The 24,785-nt window shown below is 41.6% G+C and overlaps 1 protein-coding gene across 1 annotated transcript in view; it reads left to right on the top strand.

Moving 5' to 3' along the window:
* SH3GL3 (SH3 domain containing GRB2 like 3, endophilin A3) overlaps positions 1-24,785 on the top strand; it is a 194,673-nt gene that overhangs the window by 47,730 nt on the left and 122,158 nt on the right. The gene's annotated exons all lie outside the window — the stretch shown is intronic.

Genomic DNA, 24,785 nt, shown 5'->3' with positions numbered 1-24,785 from the left:
CTTCCTGGTCAACTGACTGGAAGAGATCCATATTTATGCCTACTGCCAAGAAAGGTGATGCAACTGAATGTGGAAATTATAGAACAATATCATTAATATCACATGCTAGCAAAATTTTGCTGAAGATCATTCAAAAATGGCTGCAGCAGTATATCAACAGGGAGCTGCCAGAAATTCAGGCCGGTTTCAGAAGAGGACGTGGAACCAGGGATATCATTGCTGATATCAGATGAATCCTGGCTGAAAGCAGAGAATACCGGAAGGATGTTTACCTGTGTTTTATTGACTATGCAAAGGCATTTGACTGTGTGGATCATAACAAACTATGGATAACACTGCAAAGAATGGGAATTCCAGAACACTTAATTGTGCGCATGAGGCACCTTTACATAGATCAAGAAGTAGTTGTTGGGACAGAACGAGGGGATACTGATTGGTTGAAAGTCAGGAAAGGTGTGTGTCAGGGTTGTTTTATTTCACCATACCTATTTAATCTGTATGCTGAACAAATAATACGAGAAGCTGGACTACATGAAGAAGAACGGGGCATCAGGATTGGAGGAAGACTCATTAACAACCTGCATTATGCAGATGACACAACCTTGCTTGCTGAAAGTGAAGAGGACTTGAAGCACTTACTAATGAAGATCGAAGACCACAGCCTTCAGTATGGATTACAGCTCAACATAAAGAAAACAAAAATCCTCACAAGTCGACCAATGAGTAACATCATGATAAGTGGAGAAAAGATTGAAGTTGTCAAGGATTTCATTTTACTTGGATCCACAATCAACAGCCATGGAAGCAAAAAATCAAAAGACTCATTGCACTGGGCAAATCTTCTGCAAAGGAACTCTTCGAAGTGTTGAAGAGCAAAGATGTCACCCTGGAGACTAAGGTGTGCCTGACCCAAGCCATGGTATTTTCAATCACATCGTATGCATGTGAAAGCTGGACAATGAATAAGGAAGACCGAAGAGGAGTTGACGCCTTTGAATTGTGGTGTTGGGGAAGAATATTGAATATACCATGGACTGCCAAAAGAACAAACAAATCTGTCTTGGAAGAAGTGGGGCCAGAATGCTCCTTAGAGGCAAGGATGGCGAGACTGCGTCTTACATACTTTGGACATGTTGTCAGGAGGGATCAGTCCCTGGAGAAGGACATCATGCTTGGCAGAGTACAAGGTCAGCAGAAAAGAGGAAGACCCTGCAACAATGGGCTCAAGCATAACAACGATTGTAAGGATGGCGCAGGACCGGGCATTGTTTCGTTCTGTTGTGCACAGGGTTGCTATGAGTCGGAATCGACTCGACGGCACCTAACAACAACAACCACCAATGTAAACAGATTCAGACATAGCCAGTTTTCACGGTTGGAAAGACATGTGGTCCTTGCGTTGTGTGGAACGGTGAATTGGTTTGAAAAGCAGCTTGATGTTTGAAAGGTACTCTCAGGAGTGGGAATAAATGTCACTTCCAGGGATTTGTTCCAAGTCACAAGCAAACTGTGCTTGAAATCCTCCAGCAAGGCCTTTGAATGCCATAAAGCCTGCCTTGTCCACTTCATATTTGCCCAGCTTCCACAGCATATGGATGAAGTTGGTCTGTTTGGAAATATACTGAATTAAGCAGCATAACCAACCAATGAAAGGGGAGAAGCTTGTTTGAAGCTAGCCAAACCTTTAGTTGTGAAAGCCCATACCTCCTGGTGGGATGGATACAGCCTAACCTTAGGCATTTGAGAACCTGTATCTGATCAGTCTTCCCTAGCTTGCAGTAAATATAAAAGATAAGGGAACAACTAAATGGGCAGGAGGGGACAGGAAGGCTGGTAATAGGGAACCCGAGGTCAAGAAGGAGAGAGTGTTGACATGTCCTGCGCTTGGCAACCAATGTCATAAAACAATATGTGTATTCATTGTTTAATGAGAAACTAGTTTGCTCTGTAAACCTTCATCTAAAATACAATAAAAATAATAAAAAAAAAAGATAGGGAAACATTACACAACACCATGGGGATGCAGTCTGACAAATCTAGAATGTGGGATCCTATAGGACAAATGCCATATTTCTTTAATAAAACAGGGAGGGAAAACTGCTGTAGATTAAAAGAGACTTTTAAGAGACTGTGGCTGTTGATTCCCCGCCCATGTCTTCTTTGCATCTACCTGTACAACTTGCTGGATGGAGGTTGTGTGCTGGGAAAGCCTGAGACTCTACTTGAGGGCTTGTATCTGCCCACAGGATTATGCTTGGCAAGCCGAGCAGAGCGCCAGGGAATTAATGGCCAAGAGTTAAAGCCCTGAAAGCAGTTCTTAGCCAAAGATGAATGGGGAGTTGGTGAATATATACCCCAGCTTCTTTCCCCCTTATGTTGGGATAACTCAAGTGTGTCCCATGCTGTTTCCCAGAGTTGCCCAGAGATCGGCCTTCCATTTGCCCCAGTGGTAATGCACCAACAGTTGGCTTCTTCCCTGTCTCACTTCCCTACTCCATTGTCCTACCAGATTTCCTGGGATCACCTTCCAAATAAACTCTTTGCCCTTGAATCATTGCCTTAGGGCCTGTTTCTGGAAGCAATTAAGACAGACAAATCAATCCAATGCAATGTGTGAACTTTACTTGGATCTTGATTCCAACAGGCTACCTGTAAAAAGGCATTTGTTAGGCCCCAGATGAATAAGGCATTACTGAAAAAGAAGAACAAAGTGGGAGGCCTTACTTTACCTGATTTTAGAACCTATCATACCTCCACAGTAGTCAAAACAGCCTGGAACAGAATTGAGAATCCAGACACAAATCCATCCACATATGAGCAGTTGATATTTGACAAAGGCCCCAGAACAGTTAAATGGAGAAAAGACAGTCTTTTTAACAAATGGTGCTGGCATAACTGGGTATCCATCTGCAAAAAAATGAAACAAGACCCATACCTCACTCCATGCACAAAAACTAACTCAAAATGGATCAAAGACCTAAATATAAAATCTAAAACGATAAAGATCATGGAAGAAAAACTAGGGACAACATTAGAGCCCTAATACATGGCATAACAGTGTACAAAATATTATAAAGAACGTAGAAGAAAAACTAGATAACTGGGAGCTCCGAAAAATCATAAACACCTATGCTCATCCAAAGACTTTACCAAGAGTAAAAAGACTACCTATAGACTGGGAAAAAGTTTTTAGCTATGACATTTCTGATCAGCTCCTGATCTCTAAAATCTACATGATACTGCAAAAACTCAACTGCAAAAAGACAAATAACCCAATTAAAAAATGGGCAAAAGATATGAATAGACACTTCACTAAAGAAGACATTCAGGTAGCTAACAGATACATGAGGAAATGTTCACGATCATTAGCCATTAGAGAAATGCAGATCAAAACTATAATGAAATTTCATCTCACTCCAACGAGGCTGGCATTAATCCAAAAAACACAAAATAATCAATGTTGGAGAGGGTGTGGAGAGATTGGAACACTTCTACACTGCCGGTGGGAATGTCAAATGGTGCAACCGCTTTGGAAATTGATTTGGCGCTTCCTTAAAAAGCTAGAAATAGAACTACCATACAATCCAGCAATCCCACTCCTTCAATATATGCTAGAGAAATAAGAGCCTTTATACGAACAGATATATGCACACCCATGTTTATTGCAGCACTGTTTACAGTAGCAAAAAGATGGAAGCAAACAAGGTGCCCATCAATGGATGAATGAATAAATAAATTATGGTATATTCACACAATGGAATACTACGCATTGATAAAGAACAGTGAGGAATCTGTGAAACATTTCATAACATGGAGGAACCTGAAAGGCATTATGCTGAGTGAAATTGGTCAGTTGCAAAAGGACAAATATTGTATAAGACCACTATTATAAGAGCTTGAGAAATAGTTTAAACTGAGAAGAAAACATTCTTTTGTGGTTACGAGATGGGGGAGGGAGGTATGATGCGAGGGGGCATTCACTAATTAGATAGTAGATAAGAACTACTTTAGGTGAAGGGAAAGACAGCACACAATACAGGGGCGGTCAGCACAATTGGACTAAACCAAAAGCAAAGAAGTTTCCTGAATATACTGAATGCTTCGAAGGCCAGCATAGCAGGGGAGGGGTCTGGGGACCATGGTTTCAGGGGATGTCTAAGTCAATTGGCATAATAAAATATATTAAGAAAACATTCTGCATCCCACTTTGAAGAGTGGTGTCTGGGGTCTTAAACGCTAGCAAACAGCCATCTAAGATGCATCAGTTGGTCTCAACCCACCTGGATCAAAGGAGAATGAACAACACCAAGAACAAAAGGTGATTAAGAGCCCAAGAGACGGAAAGGGCCACATGAACCAGAGACTACATCATTCTGAGACCAGAAGGACTTGATGGTGCCCGGCTACAACCGATGACTACCCTGACAGGGAACACAACAGAGAACCCCTGAGGGAGCAGGACAGCAGTGGGATGCAGACCCCAAATTCTCATAAGACCAGACTTAATGGTCTGACTAAGACTAGAAGGACCCCGGTGGTCATGGCCCCCAGACCTTCTGTTGCCCCAAGACAGGAACCATTCCCGAAGCCAACTCTTTAGACATGGATTGGACTGGACAATGGGTTGGAGAGGGATGCTGGTGAGGAGTGAGCTTCTTGGATCAGGTGAACACTTGAGACTATGTTGGATCTCCTGCCTAGAGGGGAGATGAGAGTGTGGAGGGGGTTAGAAGCTGGCGAAATGGACATGAAAAGAGAGAGTGGAGGGAGAGAGCGGACTGTCTCATTAGGGGGAGAGTAATTGGGAGTGTGTAGCAAGGTGTATATGGGTTTTTGTGTGAGAGACTGACTTGATTTGTAAAACTTTCACTTAAAACACAATAAAAATTATTAAAAAAAAAATTAAATAGCCACACGTGGCTAGTGGCTACCGTATTAGATAACACAACTTTAGACCAAAGGTTGGAAAACTAAGCCCCCCCCCAATGCCAAATCCAGCCTGCCACTTGGTTTTGTAAATAAAGTTTTATTGGCACACACACACACACACACACACACACACACACACACACACACACACAAAAGGCATATGTTAGTCTTTTGGGGAAATATGAGCATTGACTAAATGAGAGATATTATGAAATTTTTTTAAGGTGTGATAATTGTTTCTTGGTTATGTTAAAAAAAGTACTGAAGAATTTACAAGTGAAATGATATGATGCCTGGTATTTGCTTTAAAGATATCCTATGGGTTAGGGCCCCAGGGGTAGAGGGGAAACAGATGAAATAAGATTAGCAGAATGGTGACAGTTGTTAAAGCTGGGCAATGGGTACATGGGGTTCATTACACTGTTCTGTCTACTTTTGTGATATGCGTAAAAATTTTCATAATAGAATGTTAAAAAGAAGCACATGAACACCCTCCTGGTTCCTCCTCCTCTGGAGAGAGATGAAATTATCCTCTTTTTGGCCTTAGCATTATGACAGCCAGCCTCATCTGGGCTAGGTCAGCAGCTGTGCAGATGAGTTCCTGGCTCCTCAATTCATGGCCCTTCTCCACACTGGTAGCCTTCACCTCCCCGTTGCATCTACCCATTCCCATAGCCAGACTATAGACTTTGGCATCACTGAGATCTGCTTTACTGCTGAAATCCTCTTGCACCTGCTCTCTGATCTATAGCCCCCCCGGTGCAGCCAAAACCTATGTGGTCTTGACTGTTAAGTACCAGGACTGCTGGGGTAGGTGGGTGGGAAAGGGTGGGCCTGGGACCTGGAGGACAGGCCAGGTTATGGGGCAGTGGTGAGCAACGGTAGTAGGATGTCTAAGAGGCTGTGATGACTTTGGGCTTGGTAGTGCCCAGGGGGTGTTATGGTGGGGGCCAGCAGAGGGGGAGGTACTTTGATGGTTCCAAGAGGGGGAATGGAAACCCGAACGAGGGGAGGGACCAACAGGAAAGAGTTCAGTCTTCAGAGTGAGAGGATTAGGGTTTTTGTCAGGGCATTCACCAGATGACCTGGACTTTGCCAGAGGGAAACTGGAATATAATGAGGAAACTGAGCAGAAGCCCAATCCTGCATAGCGGGCACATGAAACGGGGTTTGTTGTTGATTGTTAGGTGCTTTTGAGTCAGTTCTGACTATAGCGACCCTTTGTACAACAGAACAAAACACTGCCCGGTCCAGTGCCATCCTCACAATTGTTGCCGTATTTGAGCCCATTGTTGTAGCCACTATGTCAGTCCATCTCCTTGAGGGTCTTCCTCTTTTTTGCTGACCTGCGACTTTACCAAGCATGATGTTCTTCTCTGGGGACTGGTCCCTCCTAATAACATGTCCAAAGTACGTGAGACAAAGTCTCACCATCCTCACTTCTAAGGAGCATTCTGGCTGTACTTCTTCCAAAACAGATTTGTTCGTTGTTTCGGCAGTCCATGGTATATTCAGTATTCTTAGCCAACACCATAATTCAAAGGCGTCCATTCTTTTTCGGTCTTCTTTATTCATTGTCCAGCTTTCGCGTGCATATGAGGTGATTGAAAACACCATGGCTTCGGTCAGGTGCACTTTATTCCTCAAAGTGACAGCTTTGCTTTTTAACACCTTAAAGAGGTCTTTTGCAGCACATTTGCCCAGTGCAATACCTTGTTTGATTTCTTGACTGCTGCTTTCATGGGCATTCATTATGGATCCACGTAAAATGAAATCCTTGAAAGCTCCAATATTTTCTCCATTTATCACAATTTTGCTTATTAGGGTTAGGGTTGTTTTACTGCCCCAGGCTTACCAACTGCATTCCAGGCTTCAGTCAGCCTGATGATAAGCTTGGTCAGTGGAGCAGATGGGGGAAAGGTGGCCATGGAGAACCTGTGGTTTGAAGGTCTTTTATATTTAAGTTTTTTATTGTGAGGTCTTAACTCATAACACATAAACCAGGACTGTTTTTGTTTTTGTCAGTCATTGCTTTCCACTGTACGGATGATGTAGATTTTTCTTTCTTTTTGCAGAGTAGGACCGTTCAGATACCTTAACCAGAGTCCATAGCTCTCCTGCCAGACTCAATTTTTAAAACACTTTCCCTTTCTGCAATTATGGCTTAATCATGTTTGTTTTTAAAACATCAGTTTCCAACCTGATTACAAGCTTGCCTCCTTCAGCATCGCTAGAGGCAGGATCCGGGCTGCTAGCCAGGGAGGAGGGGCTGTGGTCTGGCTCTGAGGCCCTCGGCCCTCTCTCTCCTCTAGGGGCTCCTTTCCCTGGTGCTGGGGCAGGGAGGACCGCTGGCAGGGCCGAGTGCTTCCGTGTCTCTCCCTGCGGATGATGTGAGGGGTCCCTGACCTTGCTCTGGTTTTCCAGTTCTGGCTGATGCTGGTGGCCTTTCTGCTGTGGTGGATGCCTTGCATGTGATGTGGAGGAGACTTTGGGTTATGAGCAGCTTCACCCCAGTGCCTCAGTTGCTGAGCCCCCTTCCCCCACAGGAGCAGCTGTGTCTCCCTCTGACCCTAACAAACTAACCCCATTGCCGTTGAGTCGATTCCAACTCATTGTGACCCTATAAGACAGAGAGAACTGCCCCACAGGGTTACCAAAGCTATAATCTTTACGGAAGCAGGCTGCCACATCTTTCTCTGGCAGTGTGGCTGGTGGGTTTGAACTCTCAGCCTTTCGGTTAGCAGCTGAGCGTTTAACCACTGTGCCATCAAGGCTCCTTTTAACCTCATTTCTTTTTTTTTTTTTAATCTCATTAGTGGTGTATAATTCCTTCTGCTTCTCTGGTGCTTTGCCCCGTTACTTACCCCAGAAGTTGCCTGGATGGCCCCGTGGCTGTTCTCCTGCTGCTCACCACCCTGCTTATTCTTGTAGGGCCGGGGGAACGATGAGGGTCTTCATTCATATCCTCCGAGGGCCTTGGAGTCCAGTATTCCTTCCTTGGAGATACCTCCAATCTTTACAAGTGATTTTCTTTTTTAAATAATTTATTTTCTTGTCGTTGTTGAACATATACACAGCAAAACATACCAATTCAATGCTTTCTACATGTACAATTCAGTGATATTGATTATATTCTTCAAGTTGTACTTTCTCACCCTCCTTTACTGAATTATTCTTCCACCATTAGCATAAACTCACTTCCCCTGAGACTCCTAACTAACCTTTTAAGATGCTGTTGTCAATTTGATCCCATGTAGATCTTAAAAAGGGCACAATGCTCAAGGCAGATCAAGAAATTTTCTTGAAATCTCTTTGTATTAACTTTGGGAAGAGGAAATCACCCCCATCAATTCCCATGAGAAGTTGGAGGAATAAGAAAAATAACTGATAGTTACATAGTACAGTTCTACACACTTACATACTTTAATTCATTTAATTCTTGTGACAACCATATTAAGTAGGTATTATCTTCCCCATTTGATAGATGAGGAAACTAAGGTCCAGAGAGGATATGTATTGCCAAGGTCGTGCAGCTTATGAGTGGAAGAAGTAGAATTTGAACCCAGACTACCTGACTGAGGTGCTGTAGGTAGCCTCCTCTTAACCTTAGAGGCCCTTCTCTCAACAGGCCAGCCATCACTATTTTAGTCATCTAGTGCTGTTGTAGCAGAAATACCACAAGTGGTTGGCTTTAACAAAGAGAAGTTTATTCTCTTACGGTCCAGTAGGCTGGAAGTCTGAATTCAGGGTGCTGGCTCCAGGGGAAGTCTTTCTCTCTCTGTGGGCTCTGGAGGAAGGTCCTTGTCAGCAGTCTTCCCTTGGTCTGGGAGCACCTCAGCACTGGAACCTCAGGTCCAAAGGACGTCCCAGCACAGCTTTCTTGGTGGTACGAGGTCCCCACTCTCTGCTAGCTTCCCTTTCCTTTTATCTCTTGAGAGATAAATGGGGTGCAGTCCACACCCCAGAGAAACTCCCTTTACATTGGATCAGGGATGTGTCCTGGTAAGGGTGTTACAATCCCACCCTCATCCTCTTTAATGTAAAATTACAATCACAAAATGGAGGACAACCATAGAATACTGGGAATCATGGCCTAACTAAGTTAACACACCCATTTTTGGGGGGACATAATTCAATCCATGACAATCACTTCTCTCTTCTTATATTGACTTGGGAGCTTGGTAGAAAAGGAGAGGTGTTGGTGGGGACAAGGCCAGTTCTGGCCTCTCTTGGCCAGTGCAATGGAACAGTGACTGGCTTCAACAGGTGAAATATTGTCGGGGACTGTCTGAATTTAGAATGTGGGATATTGCAAGCTTTTGGTCTTCAGCTTTTGACCTTAGCTGTGATTCCAGGTCAGGAGGAAAGTTCCACTCAGCTTGCTTCTGATCTAGCTCAGCACTGTTGACAGATCCTGCTCTTTTCCCAAAGCTGGGTGTCCGTGGCTTTTCTTCCTTTCCTGCCTACCCAGATCCCATGCAGGGCAACCTTTTTCTCATGACCCCGTCAAACCCCTCACTCCCTTGTCTTTCGTATTTTTTTTCCTGCACATCCCAAGCCCAGGATCAGCCTGACGTCTCTTCTTCCCGGGAGCTTCCAAGAGCTGCTGGAGACAATCTTGTAATTGTGCTATTGTTACAAATGGATGGCTTCAGCTTCAGGTCAACTTTGAACCAAACGTGGTGCCATCAAGTCCATTCCAACTCAAAGCAACCCTGTAGGACAGGGAACTGCCCCACAGGGCTTTCAAAGCTGTAATCTTTACAGAAGCAGACTGCCACATATTTCTCTCGTGAAGCTGCTGGTGGATTCAAACCTCAGACCTTTTGGTTAGCAGCTGAGCGTTTAACCACTGCACCACCAGGCCTCCTTCACCACCAGTATAGGGGTTAAATGGATTTACAACATTTTTGGGGGTGCACAATTGAATCCATAGTAGCCACTTTGCTTTATTGTGCAATTTGACTACCTCTTTCTTGAAACACCTTTGCTGTGTAGGATTTTTTCTTGGAAAATTAGCAGAGAGATACTCAGGTTTATCATACATAAACTGAAACCCTGGTGGCGTAGTGGCTAAGTGCTACACCTGCTAACTAAAAACGTCTGCAGTTTGAATCCACCAGGCGCTCCTCGGAAACTCTATGGGGGCAGTTCTACTCTGTCCTATAGGGTCGCTATGAGTTGGAATCGACTTGATGGGCAACAGGTTTTTTTTTTTTTAAAAAAACTTGTTTAGTTTGTTGTAAGGTAATCATGACAATACACACAAGTAAGACCTCACAATGTTCATTCAGAACCAGAGAATCAGAATTAACAATCTCAATTACAATGTTAGTTCAATGGTTAGAATCCAAATCTTTAGACTTCAGATTTTACCTTTAATGAGAGGTCTCAGGAGGAAGGCTTAAACACGGCTCAGACTTGGTAGGGATCCCTCGCAGCTGGGGTCTGAGGTTGGCGATGGCAGGCAGTCTCAGCAGGCTATTAGTGTTTGTCTCTGCTTGCTTTCTGTGAGTGAGGAGAAATTCAGAGTTTACATGTGAAATTCTCACCTTGTCCTCACACAATAAGGGCTAATGTGACATGAACGACTAGTATATTATGTCATTTCTCCAAGGTTAGAAATTAGCCAAATGTCACATTTTTCTTCAAGGTTAGAGATTAGAGCGGTTGTATAGACTTATGTCTCAAGGATAGTTTACAAAGATGAACTATGCTATGTCTTTTTGTATCTCAGCATATAAAGTCAAAGTCAACTTAGAGGCTGTCTACCATATTCTTCACATACTTCACATGTTTCTATGTCTAAATTCAGAAATTTTCTAAATAACTTTCTCATGGCTTATAGTTAATATCAGAGAGCCTCACAAAGGTACACATATTTCTAAGTTCATGTTATGAGCGCTTAGACATATGTATTATGAAAGCATAGTAGTGACTTATACCTCATGGGATTTGAGATCATCATAAAAACATACAGAACTGTGGTTCCCACCATACCACTCCGCTGGTTAAACTTCTTTTAGCTCTCTGTCCACTATATCTTTTCCCAGGCTTTTCTTTCTTGGTTAATCTCTTCAAAATCAGAATTACTAGTTTGCTCCTGGTCCTCTTGTCTTTTACTGGGTTCATACTTGGTGGGTGGTCCCATGCACCCATGCCATCTCCCATTGATAACTCCCAGATCTATATTTCTGCTTCCTGACATTGCTCTAACCTTTAGATGCTTTTCTGGACATTTCTACTTGGAAGCCCCACATGTGTCTCAAACTCAATTTGTCCAAAATTGTGCTTTTCTTTTCCTTTAAAAAAAAAAATTCACTCTAACCTTTCCATCACTGTAATTGTCTATGTTAGAAACTATAAAACCATCCTTTAACTTTGGGCAAAGAGCTCTGGAGCTATATTACCCAGGTTGCAGAACTGGCTACTCTCCCAAGTAACTAGGTTAGCTTGGGAAGTAATTTAACTTGATGCCTTAGTTTTCTTATTTGCAGAGTATTATGGATTGAATTGTGTCCCCACCCCGCCCCCAAATATTTGTTAAAATCCTAATCTCTTTACCTGTAAATATGACCGGTTTGGAAATAGAGATTTTCTTGTGTTAGATTCATGAGATTATACTGCAGTAGGGTGGGCCCTAAATCTAATCACTTCTGAGTTATAAAAAGAGCAGAATAGGCACAGAGACACACTGGGAGAAGACAGATGCCAAGGAATGCCAAGGAACTCTGGGGTTACCAACAAAGAGCACCTTCCCCAGAAGCCACACTCTGACTTTGGACCTCTAGCCCCTGAACTGTGGAAAAATAAATTCCTGTCCTTTAATGCCACCCACCGCTGTTATTTTTGGTTACAGCAGCATTAAAGGATTGATATGAAGATGAAATTGGAGAATAAAGGCAAAGCTCTTGGCAAAGGGGTCAGCACATAGTAATGTCCACTCAGTAACATGTTTTGTTATTGTTGTTGTTACTGCATTCATCATTCATTCAACATTTATTGAGTGTCCTTAGTTATTTCCTGGCAACCCCACATGTTTCAGAATAGAATTGCTCCATAGCGTTTTCTTGGCTGTAATCTTTAGAGAAACAAATTGCCATGCCTTTCTTCCATGGTGCCACTGGGTGAGTTCCAACTGCCAACCTTTAGGTTAGTAGTTGAGTGCAAACCATTTGTGCTACGCAAGGACCTCGCCATGAGTTGGAATCGACTTGATAGCAATGGATTTGTTTTTAATCAGTTATTTACTTGGCACTGTGCTAGGCACTCACTCTGTACTCACATCTCTCCAGGGTTCACATCCTGTAGATTTTATCTCCTAAGCGCTCTCAGATTGGTGAACTCCATCACTGCCTAGGGCAGGGCTTCCTACACGTCATTTCCCTCATTGTTTTTTTCCCCCTCCGGGCCATCTTCCACACTGCTGCCAGAGACATCTTCCTAAAACATATATCTGATTATGTTATGCCCTGCTAAAAATTCTTCAGTGGCCCCTTGGGATAAATTCATACTGCTTACCATGGCTGCCCTTTTCTGCCTGTGTTTGCTGATGCAGTTCCATGTGACCTGAGCCACTTGCAGTTTCCACATTGCTGTACTGGGTTACCCCGTTGGACTTGTGCTCATATCCTCTCTCTGCTGAAATATGCTTCTCTCATCGAGCCTTGGTGCACAGTGGTTAAGTGCTCAACTGCTAACCCAAAGGCTGGAGGTTTGAACCCACCAGCCGCTCCAAGGGAGAAAGATGGGGCAGTCTGCTTCTGTAAAGATTTACAGCCTTGGAAACCCTGTGGGGGCGGTTCTACTCTGTCCCATAGGGTTGCTATGAGTTGGACTTGACATCAGTGGGTTTTTTTTTCTTTTTTAAATCCTGTATCCACTGTCCACCTGGTGTTTTCCTTTTCTTCCCTCAAGAATTTGTTGAAACATCACCTCTGCTAGGAATTTTTGCTTCTGTTTCCTTCCTGCTCCAAGGGAAAGTTGGTTGGTCCATCCCCTGTGTTCTTCTAGCGTTTTATACGTACCTTGCCTCTCATGACCCAGGATTCTGTCCTTCTTGTTTGTTGGTTTTCAATGACTGAGGACTCAGAAAGGTAGATTCATGATTATCAGTGTTTTAATCAATACTTAATTCCTTCAAGTAATAAATATAAAAAGTGATTCTTCCTAAAGAGCCAAAATCAGAGAACTGTCCCTACAACTTGAACAAATAGGAGGCGAGCAACAAAAGAATCCATCAGGCACCAGAAGAAAACAAATAATAAAAATTAGAGCTGAGCTAAATGAATTAAAAAAAAATTTTTTTTATTTTATTATTTTTTTTTTTAGAGAATAGAAAAACAATTGAAAGAATTAACAAAGCCAAAAGCTGGTTCTTTGAAAAAATTAACAAAATTGATAAACATTGGCCAGACTGACTAAAGAAATACAGGAAAGGAAACAAATAACACGAATAAAAAATGAGATGGGCCATATCACAACAGACCCAACTGAAATTAAAAGAATCATATCAGATTATTACGAAAAATTGTACTCTAACAAATTTGCAAACCCAGAAGAAATGGATGAATTCCTAGAAAAACACCACCTACCTAAACTAACACAATCAGAAGTAGAACAACTAAATAGACCCATAACAAAAAAAGAGATTGAAAAGGTAATCAAAAAACTCCCAACAAAAAAAAGCTCTGGCCCGGACGGCTTCACTGCAGAGTTCTACCAAACTTTCAGAGAAGAGTTAACACCGCTACTACTAAAGGTATTTCAAAGCATAGAAAATGATGGAATACTACCTAACTCATTCTAGGAAGCCACCATCTCCCTGATACCAAAATCGAGTAAAGACACCACAAAAAAAGAAAATTACAGACCTATATCCCTCATGCACATAGATGCAAAAATCCTCAACAAAATTCTAGCCAATAGAATTCAACAACAGATCAAAAAAATAATCCACCATGACCAAGTGGGATTTATACCAGGTATGCAAGGTTGGTTTAATATTAGAAAAGTCATTAATGTAATCCACCATATAAATAAAACAAAAGACAAAAACCACATGATCTTATCAATTGATACAGAAAAGGCATTTGACAAAGTCCAACACCCATTCATGATAAAAACTCTCAGCAAAATAGGAATTGAAGGAAAATTCCTCAACATAATAAACGGCATCGATAAAAAAAAAAAATTTTTTTTTTATACAAAGCCAAAAGCCAACATCATTCTAAATGGAGAGAGCCTGAAAGCATTTCCCTTGAGAACGGGAACCAGACAAGGATGCCCTTTATCACCGCTCTTATTCAACATTGTGCTAGAGGTCCTAGCCAGAGCAATTAGGCTAGACAAAGAAATAAAGGGCATTTGGATCGGCAAGGAAGAAGTAAAATTATTTCTATTTGCAGATGACATGATCTTATACACAGAAAACCCTAAGGAATCCTCCAGAAAACTACTGAAACTAATAGAAGAGTTCGGCAGAGTCTCAGGTTATAAGATAAACATATAAAAATCACTTGTATTCCTCTACATCAACAAAAAGAACATTGAAGAGGAAATAACCAAATCAATACCATTCACAGTAGCCCCCAAGAAGATAAAACACTTAGGAATAAATCTTACCAAAGATGTAAAATACCTATACAAAGAAAACTACAAAGTACTAGTGCAAGAAACTAAAAGGAAACTACATAAGTGGAAAAACATACCTTGCTCGTGGATAGGAAGACCTAACGTAGTAAAAATGTCTGTTCTACCAAAAGCCATCTATACATACAATGCATTTCTGATCCAAATTCCAATGACATTTTTTAATGTGATGGAGAAACAAATCACCAACTTCATATGGAAGGGAAAGAAGCCCTGGAAAAGTAAAGCATTACTGAAAAAGAAGAAGAAAGTGGGAGGCCTCCCTCCACCTGATTTCAGAACCTATTATACAGCCACAGTAGTCAAAACAGCCTGGTACTGGTACAACAACAGGCACATAGACCAATGGAACAGAATTGAGAACCCAGATATAAATCCATCCGCATATGAGCAGCTGATATTTGACAAAGGCCCAGTGTCAGTTAATTGGGGAAAAGATAGTCTTTTTAACAAATGGTGCTGGCATAACTGGATATCCATTTACAAAAAAATGAAACAGGACCCATACCTCACACCATGCACAAAAACTAACTCCAAGTGGATCAAAGACCTAAACATAAAGTCTAAAACGATAAAGATCATGGAAGAAAAAATAGGGACAATGTTAGGAGCCTTAATACAAGGCATAAACAGAATACAAAACATTACTAAAAATGACGAAGAGAAACCAGATAACTGGGAGCTCCTAAAAATCATAAAAAAAAACAAAAAAATTTTTTTTTAATTTTTTTTATGCTCATCTAAAGACTTCACCAAAAGAGTAAAAACACCACCTACAGATTGGGAAAAAATTTTCAGCTATGACGTCTCCGACCAGTGCCTGATCTCTAAAATCTATATGATTCTGTTAAAACTCAACCACAAAAAGACAAACAGCCCAATCAAAAAGTGGGCAAAGGATATGAACACACACTTCACTAAAGAAGATATTCAGGCAACTAACAGATACATGAGAAAATGCTCTCAATCATTAGCCATTAGAGAAATGCAAATTAAAACTGCGATGAGATTCCATCCCACTCCAACTAGGCTGGCATTAATCCAAAAAAAAACACAAAATAATAAATGTTGGAGAGGTTGAGGAGATTGGAACTCTTATACACTGCTGGTGGGAATGTAAAATGGTACAACCACTTTGGAAATCTATCTGGCGTTTTCTTAAAAAGTTAGAACTACCATACAGCCCAGAAATCCCACTCCTTGGAATATACCCTAGAGAAATAAGAGCCTTTACACGAACAGATATATGCACACCCATGTTTACTGCAGCACTGTTTACAATAGCAAAAAGCTGGAAGCAACCAAGGTGTCCATCAACGGATGAATGGATAAATAAATTATGGTATATTCACATAATGGAATACTACGTATCAATAAAGAACAGTGACGAATCTGTGAAACATTTCGTAGCATGGAGGAACCTGGAAGGCATTATGCTGAGTGAAATTAGTCAGATGCAAAAGGACAAATATTGTATAAGACCACTATTATAAGATCTTGAGAAATAGTATAAACTGAGAAGAACACATTCTTTTGTGGTTACTAGATGGGGGAGGGAGGGTGGGAGGGAGAGGGTTATTTACTGCTTAGTTAGTAGATAAGACCTACTTTAGGTGAAGGGAAGGACAATACTCAATACAGGGAAGGTCAGCTCAACTGAACTGGACCAAAAGCAAAGAAGTTTCTGGGATAAACTGAATGCTTCGAAGGTCAGCGGAGCAAGGGCGGGGGTTTGGGGACTATGGCTTAAGGGGACTTCTAAGTCAATTGGCAAAATAAATTCTATTATGAAAACATTCTGCATCCCACTTTGAAGTGTGGCGTCTGGGGTCTGAAATGCTAACAAGGGGGCATCTAAGATGCACCAGTTGGTCTCAGCTCACCGGGATCAAAGGAGAATGAAGAACACCAAGGTCACACGATAACTATGAGCCCAAGAGACAGAAAGCGCCACATGAACTAGAGACTTACATCATCCTGAGACCAGAAGAACTAGATGGTGCCCGGCCACAACTGATGACTGCCCTGACAGGGAGCACAACAGAGAACCCTTGAGGGAGCAGGAGAACAGTGGGATGCAGACCCCAAATTCTCATAAAAAGACCAGACTTAATGGTCTGACTGAGACGAGACTAGAGGAATCCCAGCAGTCATGGTCCCCAAACCTTCTGTTGGCCCAGGACAGGAACCGTTCCTGAAGGCAACTCATCAGACATGGATTAGACTGGACAATGGGTTGGAGAGAGATGCTGATGAAGAGTGAGCTACTTGTATGAGGTGGACACTTGAGACTGTGTTGGCATCTCCTGTCAGGAGGGGAGATAGGAGGATAGAGAGGGTTAGCAACTGGCAAAACGGTCACGAAAGGAGAGACTGGAAGGAGGGAGTGGGCTGACTCATTAGGGGGAGAGTAAGTGGGAGTATGGAGTAAGGTGTATATAAGCTTATATGTGACAGACTGACTTGATTTGTAAACTTTCACTTAAAGCACAATAAAAATTATTTAAAAAAAAAAGTGATTCTTCCTTAAACTTCAACTTATAAATCTTACAAATCTAGTAGTATTTGTGTGAGAATGAACTCATTCTACTTTGTTTTGGTAATGTTCAGTTTATAAACTTAACTAAATTCATCAAGCAGTTTGTACCATTTATAAATTAATTAATTTCTCTTAAGCATTTGAAAGTGTAATCATAAGTTCAATGTGTATGATTTTCCTAAAACCTGTTGCCTTCGAGTTGATTCCGACTCATAGCGACCCTATAGGACAGAGTAGAACCGCCACATTGAGTTTCCAAGGAGAGCCTGGTGGATTTGAACGGCTGGCCTTTTGGCTAAAAGCCATTGCACTTAATCGCTACACCACCAGGGTTTTCATGATTTTCCTAAGCACTTAAAATTCCATAAAAAGTAGACAAGACACACACATATTATAAAAATGCCTGCAAAGCTTATTACTATCATTATATCCAATACAGAAGCATTACCATCAGGGATTTGATTTATTTCTTTATCTTAAAGTTACAAATGACTCACCCAACCACGGGGAGGAACACAGTCACCATCTAGACAAGTTCCAAGTTGTTGGTTGGAGCCTGGAACCTGAATTCAGAATGGCTCTACCTGACCTGGCATTTATTCAGCAGGCCTCTCATGATAATCAGCTGTTGCCATGTCAACAATCCATATGACTTCCCTACCCTGAGCCTTTCCATTGGTTCTCACCCAATTTCATGTGTTAATTTTTCAGCAGACTGATTGGTTCCTTTTACTGAAATAACCCATCTTGTAAATTAGCAGGGACTTGCTAGATGCTTGGGTTCTAGTTCCATTTTCCAGAGTTTTATTCAGATCTCCCAGGTCCTGTGCCCAGGTCCTGTTATATAATTGTTTATGTTTGTTCTAAACACCTGTATACTGATGGAATTTTATGTACTTTACTCAGGTTGCAGTAGCACTAGTTAAAATACTAGTAATCATTTACTCAGTGTTTAATCATTTGTATATATTTTCATTGTTTACTATTCTGTGGTCATTTTATTGATTCCATTAATCACTAAGTCTCCAGCCTTCGCTTCCATTTTTCTCACCCTTCTGGGCTTGTACCTTTCAAATAAATTATTAGCACTTTAATCCTTACCTCAGGCTCTACTTTCTAGAAGACACACGCTAAGAAATGTCCTTTTTTTAAGAGTTATATTTATCAATTTTGAAATACTTTTCCTTGTTCTCTCCCTACTCTTGAAATTTTGTACTTCTTATGACTAGTCCATGCTGTCAGTGACCTTAAGATCAGAAAATATTACCTTTTTTTTTTTGCTGTTTACACGTGAAAAAAAATTGTTTTTAATGTTCCAAAGTTGTATGTTTATCTTAAATAGGCAGGAACTAAGCAATTCTTTGAAGTCCACAAGCTCATTACCCTGTTTATAGCATAATTAGCAATTTTATGAAGTTTATGAGAATACATTGATTAAATTTATAATTACTGTCTAAAAAAAAGCCTATATTTTTCCATCTTATGAAGCATAACAGTATAAACAACCCAAGTTATGAAGGGTATGTCTGCTATGCTAAGCAAAAAATTAACTTGGAATTTCATTAAGTGCGTCATAAAAGTACTTTTTGCTTCCATTTTTTTTTTTCTCCTCCTGACTTACAAATTTAAAAGAATTTTTTCTTTTTTTTCTTGTCATGGTCCTGTTTAATATTTTTGGGAAAGTTAGGAGTGGAATTCAGAGTGGGATTATTGGTTTCAAATGTAATAGGCATTGCAAGGTCACTTTACTCATTTTCTTGTTTGGGACCAAGATCTGTTACTCATCCCAGACACTGGAGAATTTCGATTGCATTTTAAGACTGACAAGCCTCTTGTAGGACAGGAGAGCCAAGAAATCCAATGGCTTGTTTAGGAAAGTAGGCATTTTATAAATAATGTTAATTGCATTTATTTCACAGTCAGACACATCTAACAGAGACTAAGCTTCTCTTTAGGAATAGTACCAACTTCATATCTGGACAATGATTTAAAGGCATTGGAAGATGGGGTTATGCTTTTAGAGCAAGCGACAAGTATGTGTCTAAATCACAGTGGCCTTCCCTTTGAGGGGCTAATTTACTGGCCAGGAATGACCTCTTGGGTCGGGTGCGTTCTCTCTGCCTGGCGTGTGGAAAGGGAAAGCAGAGCTGAATCACAGAGCTGAGGGTGCTCAGCTGTGCATTCACAGGGCATGGTGATCACAGTCAAAACCTTCAGCACCTTCCTGGGGGTTGCCTCAGAACTGAGAATTCAGGTGTTTTGAGGTGCCCCAGAATGACGGACCCACTGCTGCTGAGCTGATCCTGACTCCTGGCAACCCTATGTGTTACAGAGTAGAACTGCTCTGTAGGATTTTCTAGGTGGCAGTCTTTACAGAAGCAGATTGTCAGGCCTTCCTTCTGCAGAGCCCCTGGTGGGTTTGAACTGCCAAACCAGTGCAAAGCATTTGCACCACCCAGAGATGCTTCACTCACTGGGTTCCTTGGTCTTCAGGTGGCTCAAACTTATGCCTGTATCTCCTGGAGCACAGGGCTCTGCACACTGGCGGTGACCCATATATGCTTGTGTGAATGAGCGAATGAATGAATAAACGTGAGTGAGGAATGGGCCTGAGGTTTTCTCCTGGGTTTACTAATTGTATTTCTCCTATGGTGACTTGTTCACACTCTATCCATTTCAGTAATTAGCATTTTTCTTATGAATTTGGATGAGCTCCTGATATATAATACAGGCAGTGGCTCTTTGTCATATATTTGGGGTGCATAGTTTTCTTGATATCATTTTGTCCTTTTATTTAAAATTTATTAATTGTATATTACATTTCTCTTTGGTGGTTTCTTCAGATGGTTCAGAGCTGAGAAAGTTATCAGTTCTTCCACAGATCTTATAGCTATCAGTTTTTAAAAATTTGATCTTTTTGGAAAATTCTATAAAGAGCTAATGAAAGAGGTGTCATGAAGCAGGTCATGATTTAAAACTAAAAGTAGAAAACCAGAAGCAGCTAAAACAATGCACGAATTGGCCAGTGATTGTATTTAAGTGTAACTAACTTTGTTCAACAATAACAACTCTACTGAGCACTTGGTTTGTGTTAGGCCCTTTGGGATCTCAGCTGATTTAAATTCGATAGATGTGTTCCATTGTTTCATTATAAGCCTTTCATCTATTCATTTGGGTCTTTATTTCAAGGGCTGTGAGAGATCCAAGATGGACTGAGATAACAACTGCTGTACTCAGGGAGCTTAAGTTAAATACATGTCCTTTAAAAAATTTAATCCTCTCTAAAATGTGATAAAACAAACAATGTGTGTCAGAGTAGAACTGTGCTCCATAAGGTTTTCCGTGGCTGATTCTTCAGAAGTAGATCGCCAGGCCTTTCTTCTGAGGCATCTCTGGGTGGACCTGAACCTCCAGTGTTTCAACTAGCAGCCCAGCACATTAACTCTTTCCACCACCCAGGGACTCCTCTACAATGTGATACCCAAAGTGGTTGCTGTCGAGTCAGTTCTCACTCTTAGCAACCCTATAAGACAGAGTAGAACTGCCCCACAGGGTTTCCAAGGCTGTAGTCTTTACTGAAGCAGGCTGCCACAGGTGTCTCTCACGGAGCAGCTAGTGGGTTTGAACCACTGACCTTTTGGTTAGCAGTTGAGTGCTTCATCACTACGTCATGTGATCACCAAAAACCAAACCCACTGCCGCTGAGTCGATTCCAACTCATAGCGACCCTATAGGACAGAGTAGAACTGCCCGATAGGGTTTCCAAGGAGCGCCTGGCGGGTTCAAACTGCCGACTTCTTGGTTAGCAGCCATAGCACCTAACCACTAATCCACCAGAGTTTCCTGCCATGTGATAGGGCACTAAAATTTACAAACCTACAGGTGAGAACTCATAACTATGGCAACAGGTTTGGTTTGGTATAGGTGAGAACTTTTAAATCTCGAGTTTTCTATGCTTAATGCTGTGTATTGTTCTATTTTTAAATTAATACCTATTTCACACATTATCTATGGTCATGGCAGAAAAATTATAAAATACAAAGAAAAAAACTCATTCACAATCTCATTACCATCATTTTATTACTCTTAATATTTGGTGTATTTTCAATATTATTACATTTATATATGCTTATAAAATTTTTTTTTTTTTTTATAAAAATACAAAAACAGTATGTAGTGGTTTCTAACCTGCCTTTCTCACTTAACAATATTGTGTAACTGTTACTGAAATAAGGTTCTTGCCTCTCATTGGTCAAGAATGAACAAGTAAGGCCCGTAGTTTTCCACACAAGCAAAGCTTTATTGAGAGGTTTGCAAGCAGAGACAGGAGGGCCTAGAGCAACGCTGACCCTCATCTCCCAGAACAAAAGAGGGCCTGAGTTTTTAGAAGTTCTTCAGCAGGAAAAGATTCATGTTTATTCATAGGCACAGGTGGGGATATGTTAACTACGGTGCACACGCTGCAGCTTTCCAAGATGGCTCCTGTCTCAGAGGCCTCTGGGATTTGTAGCAGGATTTATTATAGGGTGTTGCGCCTGCGCAGTCTCTCGCTCCCCGGGTTCAATTCGCTGGCTGGGGCTGCAGTCCCTCACTGCCCCTGGTGGAAGGTCACACAGCGGTCATGGGTGGATGTTCTGTGCATGTCCCTCGGCCTGGTTTTCTCCAGCTGCTTCTGAAAGTCAACTTTAAAGCAGTTTGCAGACTATTTTTAGATACCCTGCCCCATCATTCTGGGGAATGGATTTCTGTGCCCTGGCCCATTTCTGTTACTTTGTTTGCAGATTTGGGTGCCCCTCTGCTCTCTGTCTTACTCTCTAGGTTCCACACTCAGCCCCCTATTACCTCCCTGATACTATAGTCTATTTCTCTTTTACTTGCTTCTCCTCCCACCACAGCACTCTCTTCGCTGTTTTCAGACAGGCACCCTTCGATCTCAGGGACTTTGCTGTCTGTCTTATAACCATGCGTTTGTGTTAATAAATATAGATCCATGTTGTAATTTTTAGTGGCTGCATAAAATGAGTGTATTACAATTTATTTAACCAGATTCTTAATTTTTTAATGTTGAAATTATTTCCAGTTTTTCAGTAATAATAATGAGTAGAACTTATTGAATGCTTGGAGGGGGAATGGCGGTTCAGTGGTAAAATTTTTGCTTTCCACGTGGGAGACCCAGGTTTAATTCCCAGCCAATGCACCTAAAGCATATCCACACCAGTCTGCCCACGGAAGTTTGTGTGTGGCGATGATGCTGAACAGGTTTCAGCAGGGCTTGCAGACTACGAAGGACTAAGAAGAAAGGTCTCGTGATCTGAAAGATAAGCCAGTGAAAGCACCATGGATCACAAGGGTCCAATCAGTTGTGTATGGGGTCCCCATGTGTCAGGGGCCAACTTGACAGCAGCTAACAGCAACCTTAACATTTTGATTCTTTTTTCTAGAAGTTGTATCTTTCTTTTGGTTTTCTTTAGCATGTTTAGACTTATGGTAAACAATTGGTAGTGTTTCACTTATAAGAATTAAGCTTATAAAATGTTAAAATATTAAATTTGCTAGATTTGCTTTGAGTTATGTTTGTTTATTGTTACTTTTGTAAGTTTTTAAGGAACCATAGGCAATGAGAAGGAGCCCTGGTGGCACAGCGGTTAAGCTCTCGGCTGCCAACCGAAAGGTTGGTGGTTCAAACCCACCTGCCTTTCCGCGGGAGAAAGGAGTGGTAGTTGCTTCCATAAAGATTACAGCCTTGGAAACCCTATGGGGATAGTTCTACTCTGTTCTGTAGGGTCGCTATGAGTTACACTAGATTTGACGGTAGTGGGTTTGGTTTTTGGTTTATAGGCAATGACATGGTGCCAGCAGGGTGGGAAGGAGGGTATGTAGCCCACTATCAAAACAACTTTCCATCATCTGGAAGGGATTGCTCTCTTCCTTCTCTGACCTCCCCTGAAGATAAAACAACAACCAACAACCATTCGTACAGTGCCTATCTGCCCATCTGTATGGCACGACGTATCTCTTCAACAGGCCTAAGAGTTGACTCTGGACTATTCATTTTTATAGGGCAGCCATTTCTTTATGCCTAACTAAATTGTGGGCTCCAAAGACGTTCACCCAGAATTTTACCATAGACGAAGCACTTGGTGAACCTTTATGGAATGAATGGTTTTTCAGTATTAAAAAATACACATTTTTCTTGACAAGGGGGTGGAACAGAGGACTGAGGGCTGTGGAAATACTGTGTTTTACAGGCCATTTTTCTCAAGCCTTGCCCTGGGTGAGGAAGATGGGAGAATGAAGGTTGACCTTCCTTGGCGGCTAGGAATGGGGAGGCATGTCCGCATATACTGAGGAGAGGCAAGTCCTGCATATAATGAGATTGGACTCCTGGGAGCACATTATTGGGGTGAAATAACTCCCACCAACATCCAGAGTGCCAGATGAATGGCAAGGATGATTATGATGAAGGAAGCTTGTGTTTTGCTTCCAAATGATTACTGTGGATTTATGCTTTAAAATGGCTTATATTTTCTACTGTCTCACTTCTTACTAGCTATTATGGATTGAATTGTGTCCCCGCATGAAGATAAGTGGAAGTCCTAACCTTGAAACCAGTGAACATGACCTTGTTTGGAAATAGGGTCTTTGAAGGTGTTATCGGTTAACATGAAGTCATACTGGAGTAGGGTGGGTCCTAACCTGAGTGATGTCCTTAGAATACAGAAGAGACACAGAGGGCAGATGGCCATGTGAAGCTGGAGGCATCTACAAGCTAAGGAACACCAAGGATTTCTGGCTGTCACTAGAAGCTAGGAGAAAGGCGTGGGACAGATTCTCCCTCAGAGCCCTCAGAAGGAATCAACATGGCTGACACTTTGATTTCAGACATCTAGCCTCCAGAACTGTGAGAGAATACATTTTTGTTCTTATAAGACACTCAGCGTATGGTACTTTGTATGGCAGCCCTAGGAAACTAGTACACTAGCTCTTCATCCCAGAGACTAGATCATTTCTGTAATTTGTTGCATGATAATGGGTGTGAAGAACTTTGTTTTTAGGTTAAGATTTCATATTTCAAGTCCAATGTTTTGGCCTGATAAATGGTCACTGTTGGTTCCTGTTAAATGTAAAACTTGCACTTTTGGAGTCCCTGGGTGATGCAAATGACTAATGAACTTGGCTGCTAACCCAAAATGTTGGAAGTGCTTTGGAAGACAGGGCTGACAATCTACTTCTGAAAAATCAGCCATTGAAAACCCTGTGGAGCACAGTTCTACTCTGACACATGTAGGGTCGCCATGAGTTGGAGTCAACTCAATGGCAACTGGTTATTGTACTTTGAAAAAGATGATTTAAACTTCTGGAGAAGGTAAAGAGTATACCGTTCTTTAAAGAATATGATATTTTTACGATAAAAACCAAACCCATTGCCGTGCAGTCAACCACGACTCATAGCAACCCTATAGGACAGAGTAGAACTGCTCCATAGAGTTTCCGAGGAGCACCTGGTGGATTCAGACTGCCGACCTTTTGGTTAGCAGCCGACTTCTTAACCACTGCTCCACCAGGGTTTCCCCTAATTATACAGATACATGAATAATTCAGGGATCTAACTCTAGAATACCAAAAAACAAAACCCCAAACCCACTGCCATCAAGTGGATTTTGCC

This window comes from Elephas maximus, chromosome 13, assembly GCF_024166365.1.
Source record: "Elephas maximus indicus isolate mEleMax1 chromosome 13, mEleMax1 primary haplotype, whole genome shotgun sequence".
NCBI lineage: Eukaryota > Metazoa > Chordata > Mammalia > Proboscidea > Elephantidae > Elephas > Elephas maximus.
Note: the sequence above shows the minus strand (reverse complement) of the source record. Positions and strands in the feature narration are given on the sequence as shown.